This window comes from Rhipicephalus microplus, chromosome 2, assembly GCF_043290135.1.
Source record: "Rhipicephalus microplus isolate Deutch F79 chromosome 2, USDA_Rmic, whole genome shotgun sequence".
In the NCBI taxonomy this organism is placed as follows: domain Eukaryota; kingdom Metazoa; phylum Arthropoda; class Arachnida; order Ixodida; family Ixodidae; genus Rhipicephalus; species Rhipicephalus microplus.
This window is the reverse complement of record NC_134701.1, coordinates 26,543,609-26,556,173: the sequence shown is the minus strand read 5'-3', so window position 1 is coordinate 26,556,173 and position 12,565 is coordinate 26,543,609.

Sequence of the window (12,565 nt, the reverse complement as noted above, 5' to 3'; positions counted from 1 at the left end):
TTTTGGGGAGTGGCGGGATTAATAGGTTTCTGCTAACAGTGACGGGAACTGCGTGCGTGGCAGTGGTGTGACCAGGAACGTTGATTCCAAGTCGGCGCAGGAGTACCTGTCCTGTTTCTTTGAGTGATAGTCTTTGATATTGGCTGAAAAGATGCGCCTCTACAAGCTCTCCCAGAGTGTTGTGTACCCCAAGTTGAAGTAGTTTATCCGTGGCTGTTGATTTAGGGAGATGGAGCGCAGTTTTATAAGCATTACGAATGAGTCTGTTAAGTTGCTCGATCTCCGTAAGTGAGAGATAGAGGTAGGGAATAGAATAGGTATTTCTGCATAGGCAAAATGCCTGTATGAGGCGGCGTGTGTCTGCTTCCCTCATGCCGCGATGACGATTGGATATGCGCTTAATGAGGGAAGCTGTATTTTGAACTGAGGTGCGGATTAAATTTATGGTGTCAGCGTTTGAACCATTGTAGGAAATATTAAGGCCTAAAATATTGATGTTATTGACCCTTCGAATAGGGGTGTCATCAAGCATGACTTGAATGTGGCATGTATCTTGCTTAATAAAGTCAATTACTAGGAGTTTCGATTTAGCCGCCGAGCAGGTGAGCCCAATATTGTTGGCGTGTTTAACAACAATGTCAGCGGCCAACTGAAGCTTCGATTCTATTTCGCCATGGTTGCCAGTATTGACCGAGATGATGATGTCATCCGCGTACAAGGAGTGATTGATGGAAGAAAGTTTGGCAAGTTCCCGCGCTAGCGGTATGAGAGTAACGTTAAAAAGGAACGGGGACAAAACCAATCCCTGGGGCGTTCCCTTGCTACCTAGCGTGAAGGGATCGGTTTTGAAAGTGCCCAACTGTAGGCAGACGGACCTATTGCTAAGAAAGGCAGAGACCTGTGCATGCGAGAGCCTACGTTTAGTTCACTAAGAGATTGTAAAATCGAGGAGTGAGAAACATTATCAAAAGCCTTAGTCAGGTCCAATCCAAGGATGGCTCTGGTGATGTGTGGAAAAGTAGGATTTAGCACGTCCTCCTTAAGCTGCAGCATGACATCCTGATTGGAGAGTCCCACTCGGAAGCCGTACATGGTGGAGGGAAACAGTTTTTCTTGTTCCATGTAGCGATTAAGACGATTGAGAATTACATGCTCCATCAGTTTTCCTGTACATGAGGTAAGAGAGATTGGTCTCAAATTATTAAGGTCTAACGGCTTATTATGTTTGGGTATGAAAGTCACCTTAGCTGAGCTCTATTCCTGGGACAGCGTGCCCTGCTCCCATTGTTGATTCATGTAATCGGTAAGAGCTGCTACTGACTTGGAGTCTGAATTTCGGAGTGTTTTGTTAGTAATTTTATCTAGTCCTGGAGCAGATGTGGTGCGAAGTTTGCTTAGGGCAGCCCAAACTTCCGCCTCTGCAATTGTTGCATCCAAGTCTGTATTGAGAGCTCCATTGTAGGTAGGTAACGATTCTCGCCTTGGGCCAGGGAAATACGTAGCTTTAAGAGCAGTTTCAACGTTTTGCCCTTGTTTTTCTGCTTCAAACGAGAGTTTCGTAATTCGCTTATTACTTTCACATCGCGAGGAGCATGGATCTAACATATGGCGAAGCAGGGACCAAGAGTTCATATGTAGAACACCGTCGAGTCGGTTACATATCTGGTTCCATTGCTGCAATGAAAGTTCGGCCGCGTGTTCAGTTACAAGCTGGAGTGTTTGTGACATTTTGCGTTTTAGTTTACGATTATATTTTTGCTTGAGCCATCGTTTCTCCAAGCTCTGATAGGCCTCCCATAGGTGGAGTAGCCTGCTGTCTACTGGATCACGGATATGGGCTGCGGGGGCTACTTTTTCGCTAAGAGCTACATCCTGTTTAAGCTGAGGCGCCCAGTCTTTGTAGTCTTGAATTTCTTTTTTCGGGTTTCGGTCTCGGATTTCGCGAAATTTGTCCCAGTCAACAATAGGTTTTAAATAAAACTGTGAACGAAAATGGGCATGGGACAGTGTAATTGTTAGAATGTAATGATCACTGCTGAGGTTGACCCCACTGTGTGTCCAGTTAGCTTGTCACACATTTTTAGTGAAAGTAAGGTCAGGGGTGGTATCTCTGCTCACACTGTTGCCAATTCGTGTTGGTAGCATGCAGTTAGTGACTAGAGTGCACCTGTTTTGCTGAATGTATTGAAAAGGCTGGTGCCCTTCCGAGTGTTTCTCCTGTAACCCCAATCTACATGCGGGGCATTAAAGTCAACCGTACAACTACGGGAGCAGAGTTTGCTGTTTGGATGGCCCTGTCGATTGCTTCAAAAACAGCAGTGAGGCCATCTCTAGGACGAGAATAAATATTCAAAAAAATATGTGCCTTATCCTGTACGACGTGGGAGAAGTTCGAGAAGAAGGCAGTCACTGTAATGATCGGAAAGATCATGCGCTATAAACGAGATATTCCTCTGTATATATGTGGTAGCCCATGGGGAGCTAGGATGCGAAGGTACAGCCTGATAGCTGAGGAGTTTGCAAGCTTTTAAAGGCTCCTGTACGGAGATGACATCAGGGGCCCGTGTAGACCGCTGTATATAAAGTGAGAGGTTGTCTCTCTTGTTTTTTAATCCACGGCAATTCCATTGCCATATGCAGAGTGAAGAGGGTGAAGATGAGGCAAGGGTGCAGGAGGGGGTTGAGATTGTGGGAGAGATTCGAGCCGAGCAACTAACACGTCTAGAATACTCTCTATCTTATTGAAGCGCTCAGCAATTTGCGTAAAGCCTAAGTCAACCTTTTGTTTGAGTTCCCGGTGTTCTTTCCGAATTTTTTGACTGGTGCTTTTAAAATCATCTTCCGATGACTCGGTTTGCTCTGTCCTTTTCTTTTTTGCTGGATGTGGAGAGGAATCTATAATATCGGTCCCTGACTCGGCTGTCATATCAGGCTGTATGACAGAGGGGGAGATGGATTGGAGGGGAGAAGACGCAGGTGGGGCAGCTGTAAGTGTACCTAAACGCTCCAGCACCAGAGCCAACTGTTGCTTTCACTCTTTATTCTCTCGCAATAGACGTTTGATAGTCTCCTGAGTTTTAAAATTTTCTTTAGCGTCAGAGAGCATACAACAGGAGCAGGAGGCTTGCTTTGCCCACCTCACCTTTTCGGGTTTGGTGCGGAAGTCACGGCTTTGTGATGCACTTCGTCCAAGGCTTTTGCCTTTGCTGCCACGGTTTCGTCCAGGACTTCTGCTTCTGCTGCTACGGTTTCGTCCAGGACTCATGCTTCTGCTGCTACGATTTCTATTGTCGATGCTTGAATAAACTCCTTCTCGAGCTGGAACTCGGGCTGCTCCTGCTGGTGTTCTTGTTGCGGCCTTTGTCGTGGCCGAGAGAGACGGCTGAAGCCATGCTGATAGCGTTGCTTGCATGCCCTGTCACCCGTCTTGTGAGCGTCCCCACAGATGACGCACTGCGGGGTACAGGGATAGTCCTCCGGGTGTTTCTGTCCGCAGCTTGAGCAAGTGAGGCGATTTGGCAATTTGGCAAAGGACATACATCTCGTCGGTGGCCGACTTGTCTGCAGTTTAGGCACGCTTCCACCTTCGGTCGAAAGTTGAAAACGGCGTAGAGGATGCCAAACATTTTGACTGATGGAGGAGGCTCCTCAGCCATGAAGTGAGTGAGCACTGAGCGTGAGGTACGCCCCATGTCTCTTGCTTGGACTATTGTTAGAAGGGGATTCACCCGACGTAATGCTTGAAGCAAGTCCTGAGGTGATTCACCATTCCAAGCGCGGTGAATGATCCCTGCCCATGCCCCGTCTGGGGGAGCTATGTACGCGTGAAATCCCAGTTTTTCACCACGTAGCGTGAGTTCTCGTATTTTTGCATAGTTGGCAACTCGGTCGGCGCAAGAAGTGGACACGGTGAAAATATTTTTGGCCAGATTGGTGCACACAAGATCTTCGTCGGCAACCACAGAGTGCAGTCCGCTGTTGGCGACTACAGCCGCTCGTAATTCTACGTCGTTGTATTGGGCCAGATCTACGCCCGCACTCGGACGAAAGACAATCTTGAAGTCATCGATTGGCAACTGTGGCAGTCGTTTTAAGCGAGCACGTGCCAAAGCGGTGTTGTCGAGCTTTGAGGAAACGCTGGGCGGTGATTCCATTTTGAGTGCTGGCGTTTCGGCAGCAGACGCCGCTTTACTTGACTGCGTTCCTTCAGTTTCTTTTGACTGTTGTCGAGGTGAGCGTTGTCGGGAATTCAGGACTACACTCCATTCTTCTGGGTTGAATTCTGAGGCAGGTAAATCCGTGCCATTCACTATGTATGCAATTGCGTTGCCGAATGAACTTGTGCACGCGCGTCGAAGCGCGAGCCCGACGCCGGCGCCGGTGGCGTTAGGGCTGACGAGGCGGCGTTCCCCTGCTCAGCAAGAGTTGAAGTTTGCAAAGCTCCTCAAGAACAAAGATGTTTGAGGCACCCACCAGCAGCGTCGGCAACTTGCTGAAGTTCAAGAGAGACCACTGTTGGCACCAAAAAAGCAGTCTTGGTTCAACAAAAACTTCGTAGAATACGGAGCCCATGCGAGGCTGGATGGATGGATGGATGGATGTGGCTGTACCCTTTAGATCGGGCGGCGGCTAACGCCACCTAGCCGTAATACTTAGTGAACTAACCATTACATTTATCTTTTTTTCCTTTAAATAATGAAGTTGAGGATTCATACTTCGCAGTGAAGGGTTTAATTTTCACTCGTGCCTTGACTTTAGCCACCAATCAGATAACCTCCTTCTAGTTAAGTCTACCCGCTTAAAGTCTACTTTGCCCTCGCTGTCCCTAAATCCCAGTGCTTTGAAAAACTCTGCGCCATCATCCTGAACTATAAGGTGAAGCCCTTTACAGAACATTATCAAGTGTTCGGCAGTTTCTTCTTCCTCTCCACACGCACTGCATATTGTGTCGACCCCTTCGTATTTGGCCCGATATGTCTTGGTTCGCAGTACTCCCGTCCTGGCCTCAAACAGTAGAGAACTACCCCGAGTATTATCATAGATCCTTTCCTTGGCAATTTCCTGCTTAAAAGTTTGATAGATCTCTAGTGCGGACTTCTTAATCATGCCCATTTTCCACATGTCAGTCTCCGTTTCCTTCACTTTTTTCTTAACCGATAGTTCTTTTTGGTTTGGCCACCTGCTGTTTTCTAAGTATTTACCAGTCAACTTCCTGGTTCGCTTCCTCCATTTTGTATCGACATTCTTCATGTACAAGTAGCTGAAAACCTTCCTAGCCCAACGCTCTTCCCCCATTTCTCTCAATCGCTTCTCAAATTTTATCTTGCTGCTAGCCTCCCTGCCCTCAAATGATGTCCATCCCATATCACCTTGTACTCCTTGATTTAGTGTATTCCCGTGAGCTCCTAAAGCAAGCCTACCTATTCCACGTTGCTTAATTTCTAATCTTGCTTGAACTTCTGATCTCATGCACAAGACCGCATTGCTGAACGTCAGCCCAGGAACCATGACCCCTTTCCATATTCCTCTCACAACATCATACGTATTGTAATTCCACAGTGCCCTATTTTTCATGACTGCTGCATTCCTGTTACCTTTAGTCGTCACGTATATTCCGTGTTCCCTCAGATACTCGGTCCCATTGCTTATCCATACGCCCAGATATTTGTATTTATCTGTCATCTCTAGCGTGACCTCCTGTATTCTAAGCTCACTACCTTCGTTGTCATTGAAAATCATGACTGCTGATTTTTCCCTACTGAATCTAAAATCTAACCTATCTCCCTCATTACCGCAGATGTCCATCAATCTCTGCAAATCTTCCTTGTTGTTGGCCATTAGCACTATATCATCTGCGTACATTAATGCCGGTAGTGCCTGATCAATAAGTTTTCCTTGTTTGACTAAAGAGAGGTTGAAGCCAAGTCCACTTCCCTCTAATTTTGCCTCTAATCCTTGTAGGTACATCATGAATAATAAGGGTGACAGGGGGCACCCCTGCCTAAGCCCCCGTTTTACCTCTGCAGGCTTGGATACCTGTTTTTCCCACTTTATAACTACCTTGTTACCTTTATAGACACCCTTTAAAAGATTAGTGACTACATGTTCCACGCCTAATGTGTCCAGTATTCCCCACAATTCCTCTTGAAGCACGCTATCGTACGCTCCCTTGATATCCAAAAATGCTAGCCACAGGGGCCTGTGTTCTTTTTCTGCTATTTCGATGCACTGCGTCAGTGAGAACAGATTGTCTTCCAACCTCCTGTGTTTCCGAAACCCATTCTGCAGTTCCCCCAGCACCCCCTCATCCTCTATACACGTCTGCAGTCTTTTCTTTATAATCTGCATCGCCAGCCTGTAGACCACTGATGTCACTGTTATAGGACGGTAGTTGTTTATGTCAGCTTTGTGCCCCTTTCCTTTATAGATCATGCTCATCCTGCTAAGTTTCCATCCATCGGGAACTTCACCATCGATTATTATTGTACTCACTGCCTCTCTCAAAGCCTGCTTAGACTTCGGACCTAATGTTTTTATCAGCCTAATTGGAATGCCATCTGGGCCTGTTGATGTACTACTAGGAACCCTTTTCTCAGCCCTTTCCCACTCTTGTTGTGAAAATGGAGCCATTGCACCACTTGATTCGTCTTTGTCTATTGTGGTGCATAAAGTACTTCTTTGTTGAAATTTTTCTGTCACCCTTGTTCTTATATATTCAATAGCTTCGTCCCCTTCTAGCCTAGCACCTTGGGCTGTAGTTATAAAGTTCTGCTCTAGGCTCGTCTCATCTCTTAGGGAGTTTAGATGGTTCCAAAATTTCGCAGCTGCCTTTCTATCTTTTTTATGTACTTCTGCCAGCCACTGAGCTCCCTTCCTTCTAATCTTTTCATTGATCAGAAGGGATGCATCCCTTCTACAGCTTAGAAAGGTTGCCCATTTTCTTTCCACATCATCTGTCGGTTCACCCCGCTGCTTAGCATGTCTGTGTTCCCTAGAGGCTTCCTGACGTTTTGCTATGGCTCTCTTAACTTCCTCATCCCACCAACTTTTGGGTTTGTGTCTTCTTTTCCGGGGCGACTTGTCACGCGTCTTAGCAAGCTCTATCTCAAAGAGTCTAATTAGATTCGTGTATGTCCACACTGTCTTATTATCCTCCGTGATTACTTTCTCAATTTGTTTAGTGGCTATTTCAATTTGCCTTTCTGGATAAAAATTTTCCTGTAGGTGCTCATCTTGTCTCCTTCCCACTTTCACTGCTCTTCCAAAACTTAGCTTGATACGTTTGTGATCGCTACCCAGACTTCTGAAGCCACCTTCATCTATGTGCATTTCCCTGAGCTTATCATACATCCTACGTGACATTAGTGCATAATCTATCGTCGACTGAAGCCTTCCTACCTCCCATGTTCTTTGCCCTTCACACTTCTCGGTACTGTTGCAAATGATCAAATCAAGCCTTTCACACATATCCATGATCATTTTGCCTGTCGGGTCGGTATACCCATCTATATCTTCTATGTGCGCATTCATGTCTCCTAGTATATTTATCTCGCACTCTCTTCCTAACTCCTGAATGTCCTTTGATATACACTCTACCATTGCCTGGTTTTCCTCTCTGGCCTTTGCTCCCGTCCACAAGTACATGAAACCAAGGAGTGTCATTTGATCTGCCACTTTCCCTTTTAGCCATAAATGTTCCTTGCACTCCTGCTTGACCCTTTGCCAGTCTGTACTTTTATGAATGAATGCCCCAATACCACCCCCCTTTCTGCTGCCTTCTGTTCTACTACAATACTCCCACGCGTAGTCCGGATTGTTCGGAGGTTGTTCCATGTCCCTGAGATGTGTTTCTACAAAACCGTATACCATCGGCCTCTCTTCCCTTAGCTGTTCTTCTATCTCTTCCCACTTCAGCCTGTTCCTACCACCCTGCATGTTAATATACCCTATGTCTGAATTGGCTCGGCGCTCGTGGCTACGTCTATTTGTGCCCCGGACTCTACGTATCTTAGATATTGGTGCCACTTTGGAATCGTATCTGTCCATACCACCTGTCGAAGAGTCTCTCTGGTTGTTTTCCTCGTTACTAGCTATCCTGCACCCCGAAGGGCTCGCTTGCCCCCCAAAAAAGCTACTGCGCGTCCTGCAAGTCGCCAACCCACCTCATGACCTAGCCGCCCATCGAAGTGAATTCTGTCTCGTTGAAAACCCCCCCACCTATGCACCTCTCTGTTTATTTCCACCACCTCAAAGCCTTTCTCTCGACTCATCCGCCATATCTCTTTGTTTGCGTTGACCACCGCTCTTTGCAGGTTGCTATCACGCACCGGTACCTCCGGTATCGTGCATATCACTACCTGCACCTTAGGAGAAGTGGCGCGCATGTCATCGACGCCTTTCGCCAGTGTGGCTGCTAGTCCTGCTGCATCTTCATTTAGGACATCGTTTAAACCGCCTGAAATTATCACGAGGTTGCGTCTATCTGCTGTCGTTTTGAGCTTTGCTCTCGCTTGCTTCATGACTGCTTCCAGCTTGCGTCCTGGGAACGCCCCTACTGCAACCCTCTTGTCACCTCTTACCCTCTCTTTGATGGCTTCTGTGCATCGATTTAAATTTGAGTCCCCGGCGATTATCACATGCTGTGACTTTTCCGCTGGAGCGTTCTGCACCTGGGGGCTACTTGCACCTGTGACGCCGGCTCTTTTGTTCCCTTCCTGCACCACCACTACCTCGCTGAAGCTGGGCCTTGCGACAGTTGAACCGGCTAAACCTGTTTTTTCGAAGCTTGCTTGCTTTTCACACCAGCCTTGCCTGGCCCCCTAGCGGACTCTTGGTATCAGAATTGGCGAAATGTAAGTTACGGCTGATGAATCCGAGTGTCTTATAAGCGTTGCATGTAACCGTGCCAATGTGTAGGCCCCATGATAGGTCATTCGTTAAGTGAACTCCCAAATACTTAAAATTGAATACATTTTCAAGTTGTTTCTAGTTCAATGTGTAGTTGTTAGGTATTGGTGTCTGTTTTGTAGTAAATGAAAGGACCTTTGTTTTGCTCACGTTGGCTTCCATCTGCCAGTCCAGCCACCACATACTTAATGTGTTAAGATCATTCTGCAAATTATTAGCATCTTCACTGTTAATTACGTTTTTATATTTCGCGCAGTCGTCGGCGAATAGCCTTACCGTGAAAGTCATAGAAGTAGGTATACCATTATTGTAAATTAGAAACAGAATCGGCCTCAGTACAGATCCTTGAGGTACTCCCGATTTGACGTGCTCTAAGGAGGAGTGTTTGTCATTGACTACAACGGATTGGTACCGGTTAGTTGGAAATTCCGATATCCAATAAAGAACGTGAGTGTTTAGGTTAAAGATGGAAAGCTTTTTCATCAGTCCGGCATGAAGGAGTTTATCGAGTGCTTTTTTAAAGGCTACAAGAGCGGCATTGGTCTGGCATCTGTCATGCAAAGCAATATGAATGTCTGGAATTAACTCAAATATTTGTGTCTCGCAAGATTGCCAACGCAGGAAGCCATGCTGGTTGTCAAAAAAGAAATTATTTTCCGCTAAGTAATTCATGACTGCTGATGAAATGATGTGCTCAAGCATTTTGCTGCCGATACTAGTTAGGGAAATTGGCCTGTAGTTAGTTGGGCTAAAACAGTCTCCAGATTAAATATAGGTACTACGTGGGCTAGCTTCCAGTCCTCAGGTACACAGCCTGTACTGAGTGACTGTTAGAAAACGGCACTTCACAAAGGACACAATTCGAGCTTTACCATCTTAAGCATTTTCGGGCATATCTCGTCAGGACCTGGTGCAGAATTTGCAGAAAGGCGATCAATGGCTGCTGCAATGCCTCGTCGAGTGCTAACGACATATTGCATGCGAGAAGATAAATGAATAGCAGGTAGGTTAGGTGGCATTGGACTTTCATCCGTAAACACAGTGCTAAAGTGATTACCGAATTCTGTCGCGGTGTCTGCCGTAGAAAGGAGTTTTTCGTCTTTCGCTTTGATATTATATACTTGGAGTCGTAATTTGGACTCACAACCATTAAAAAATTTTTACTGTTGCTTTTCAACATGTCTGAGATATCATAGTCAAAACATTTGTCTTTTGCTGTTCCTATTTCCGTTCTACATATCTGCACGTGTTCACGATAACGCTTCCAGTCGTCCTCAGAAGCTGACGATTTCGCTCGCGAGTACAATCCTTTCTATTTGTTAATGCAGCGTTTTACGTGAGTTGTGTACCATGTGCTTTGTGTTGATGCGGCTATGGTAACTTTTGGAATGTATTTTCCTCTTAGTGAGATGAGTTCGTCCCGAATAAGTGTCCAGTTTTTGTTTGCATCACGGTCACCAATACTGTTTAAACAATCAATAGAAAAAAAAAGAGAGTTGGCTTGATCAATATTTGCTCGTGCGTAGTCAAAGATAGTTTTCTTTTTATCACGTGTTTTTTCTCGGAATGTTTCAAATTCACAGTGCAAGATTTTGTGATTGCTGACGCCTTCTATTACATTAACACACATGATGCTTGGATCAGTAGTGAGCACGAGATCTAAAATCGACTCGCCGTGTGTGTACATAAACCATTTGACTTGAGCTGAAGAAGGAAAGTACATCAAGAAAATTCTGATACTCACGTTTTCTTGTGCTACCGAGAGCCACGCATGCCCGGCAGTCAATATTAGGATGATTAAAATCAGCAGCCAATACAATTAGTGACTCTGGGAATTGGTTCTGTACTGTATTAAGGAACTCGTTTATGCAGTCTGGGAAATCGTCTGTTGATTCTGGTGCACGGTAGCAGACTCCGATAGCACAAGTTTCAGCTGCAGAAGGGTGGGGTGCAACCCACACAATTTCAAGGCACGTGTCAGTTACAATGACACGTCCGTCCATATTTTTCCTTGTAGCGATGAACACTCCGCCACCTCGTGAGGCCGATCTATCCTAAATATTGTGAAGTTTTTAGACATAGACAGCTCACCATCCGACACATCACCAGACAACCATGTTTCCGTTCCTGGAACGATATCAGCAGAACACGTCTTGAGGAATACACATAGATGATCCGGTTTGTGGAATATACTCCTGAAGTTGGATACTAAGCTTGACAAAGGTCTACCCGAGCTTTGTTGTCTAAGTCAGTGCGTTCTATCGCGTCTATCAGACTTTGGTAGAGCCCGAATCTGATTGCTCAATGAATCAACGCAGTACACGGTTTTGCTTTGAACAAGCTTATCGAATAGCAGTTTACACCTGTCTTGAGGTTTCTTATTTTTCTCGTGCGAAATCCCTGAGTTTCTTTCTGACTTGCTGGGCAAAAAATATTCCTCGATCCATACACGCTGCTCTAGGTGTTTAAGCTTGAAGGCATTTGTGAGGGTGTTGGTTTTATCTTTAAAGTTCAAGAACCTTACTATGATGGGACAAACGCGGTCCTCTTTACCTTCACCCAACCTGTGGGCAAGCTCAATTTCTCCTGCTGGTAAGCCCAGATTCTTGATTACTAATTCTTTGACGAGCACTTCAGTGTCTTTCCATGTTTCCGAAGAGGCCTCAGGAATACTTTTGAAAATTAAATTATTGCGTCGCATACGGTTGTTAAGATCATCGAAAGCCATGTTACACTGCTGTGTTTGTTTAGATTCTGTACTCTGCATCTTATCTTGAGAATTCTTTAGTAGTAGTCCCATATCGTCAATCGATCTACGAAGGTTGACAATGGTATCCGGCCTTTTTTCAAGTTTGGAGAGACGCCGTTTTATTTCAGTGACACTCAGTTGAATGTCCTTTACGTTCGCGGTCACATCTTTGTGAATTTTTTCACTTGAAGCCACTAATTCCTTAACTGCTGTGAGGACTTGGTCAAACTTATCCTGCCCTGGGTTTGTTTCGATGTTTCCAGAACAAAGTAGCAAGTATGCAAGGCAAAACAATAGAAGTGTTATTCGGCATGTCATGCAGAGTTTACGTGTAGTTATGCCTGCACGAAGCCATATGAGACAAGACGTCTCGACTTCTCTGCCACGTGTAGAAAAGCAGCCTGTTCGAGCATGGTATGTGCAAAGTTCAACACCGATCCCTTACTCAAAGAACGCCACAATTTCACATGCAGTTGGGATTCGCAGCTAGCCACTTTACAAAAGTGATGCACAAGAGTATGGTGCATTCACCTAAAAAGTACAAGTGACTTGATTAGGTACAAGCATTCAGCTGCAAATCCCGCTTGTTTCTTTTTCGATGCCCTTTATGGCGTTGGTAGCGCTGCGATGCGTACCAGGCTCCCTTGCGCTGGGGGCAACGTAAGCAGTGTAGCTCCTCTCGCCGGCGGCAAGCGGTAGCAGCTACAATCGACGATATGTCAGCCGGTTTTTAGAGTACGGCCAAGGCAGGCGCAGCGCATTTCTTCAGTCGACTAAATAGTACAAGTGACTTGATTAGGTACAAGCATTCAGCTGCAAATATATATGCAATGCGGGATGGATAAACCTTCAGTCGATGGTCTGCGCCTGCGCTTATTCTTGTCTTTTTCTCGTACGTGTTTTCTACCG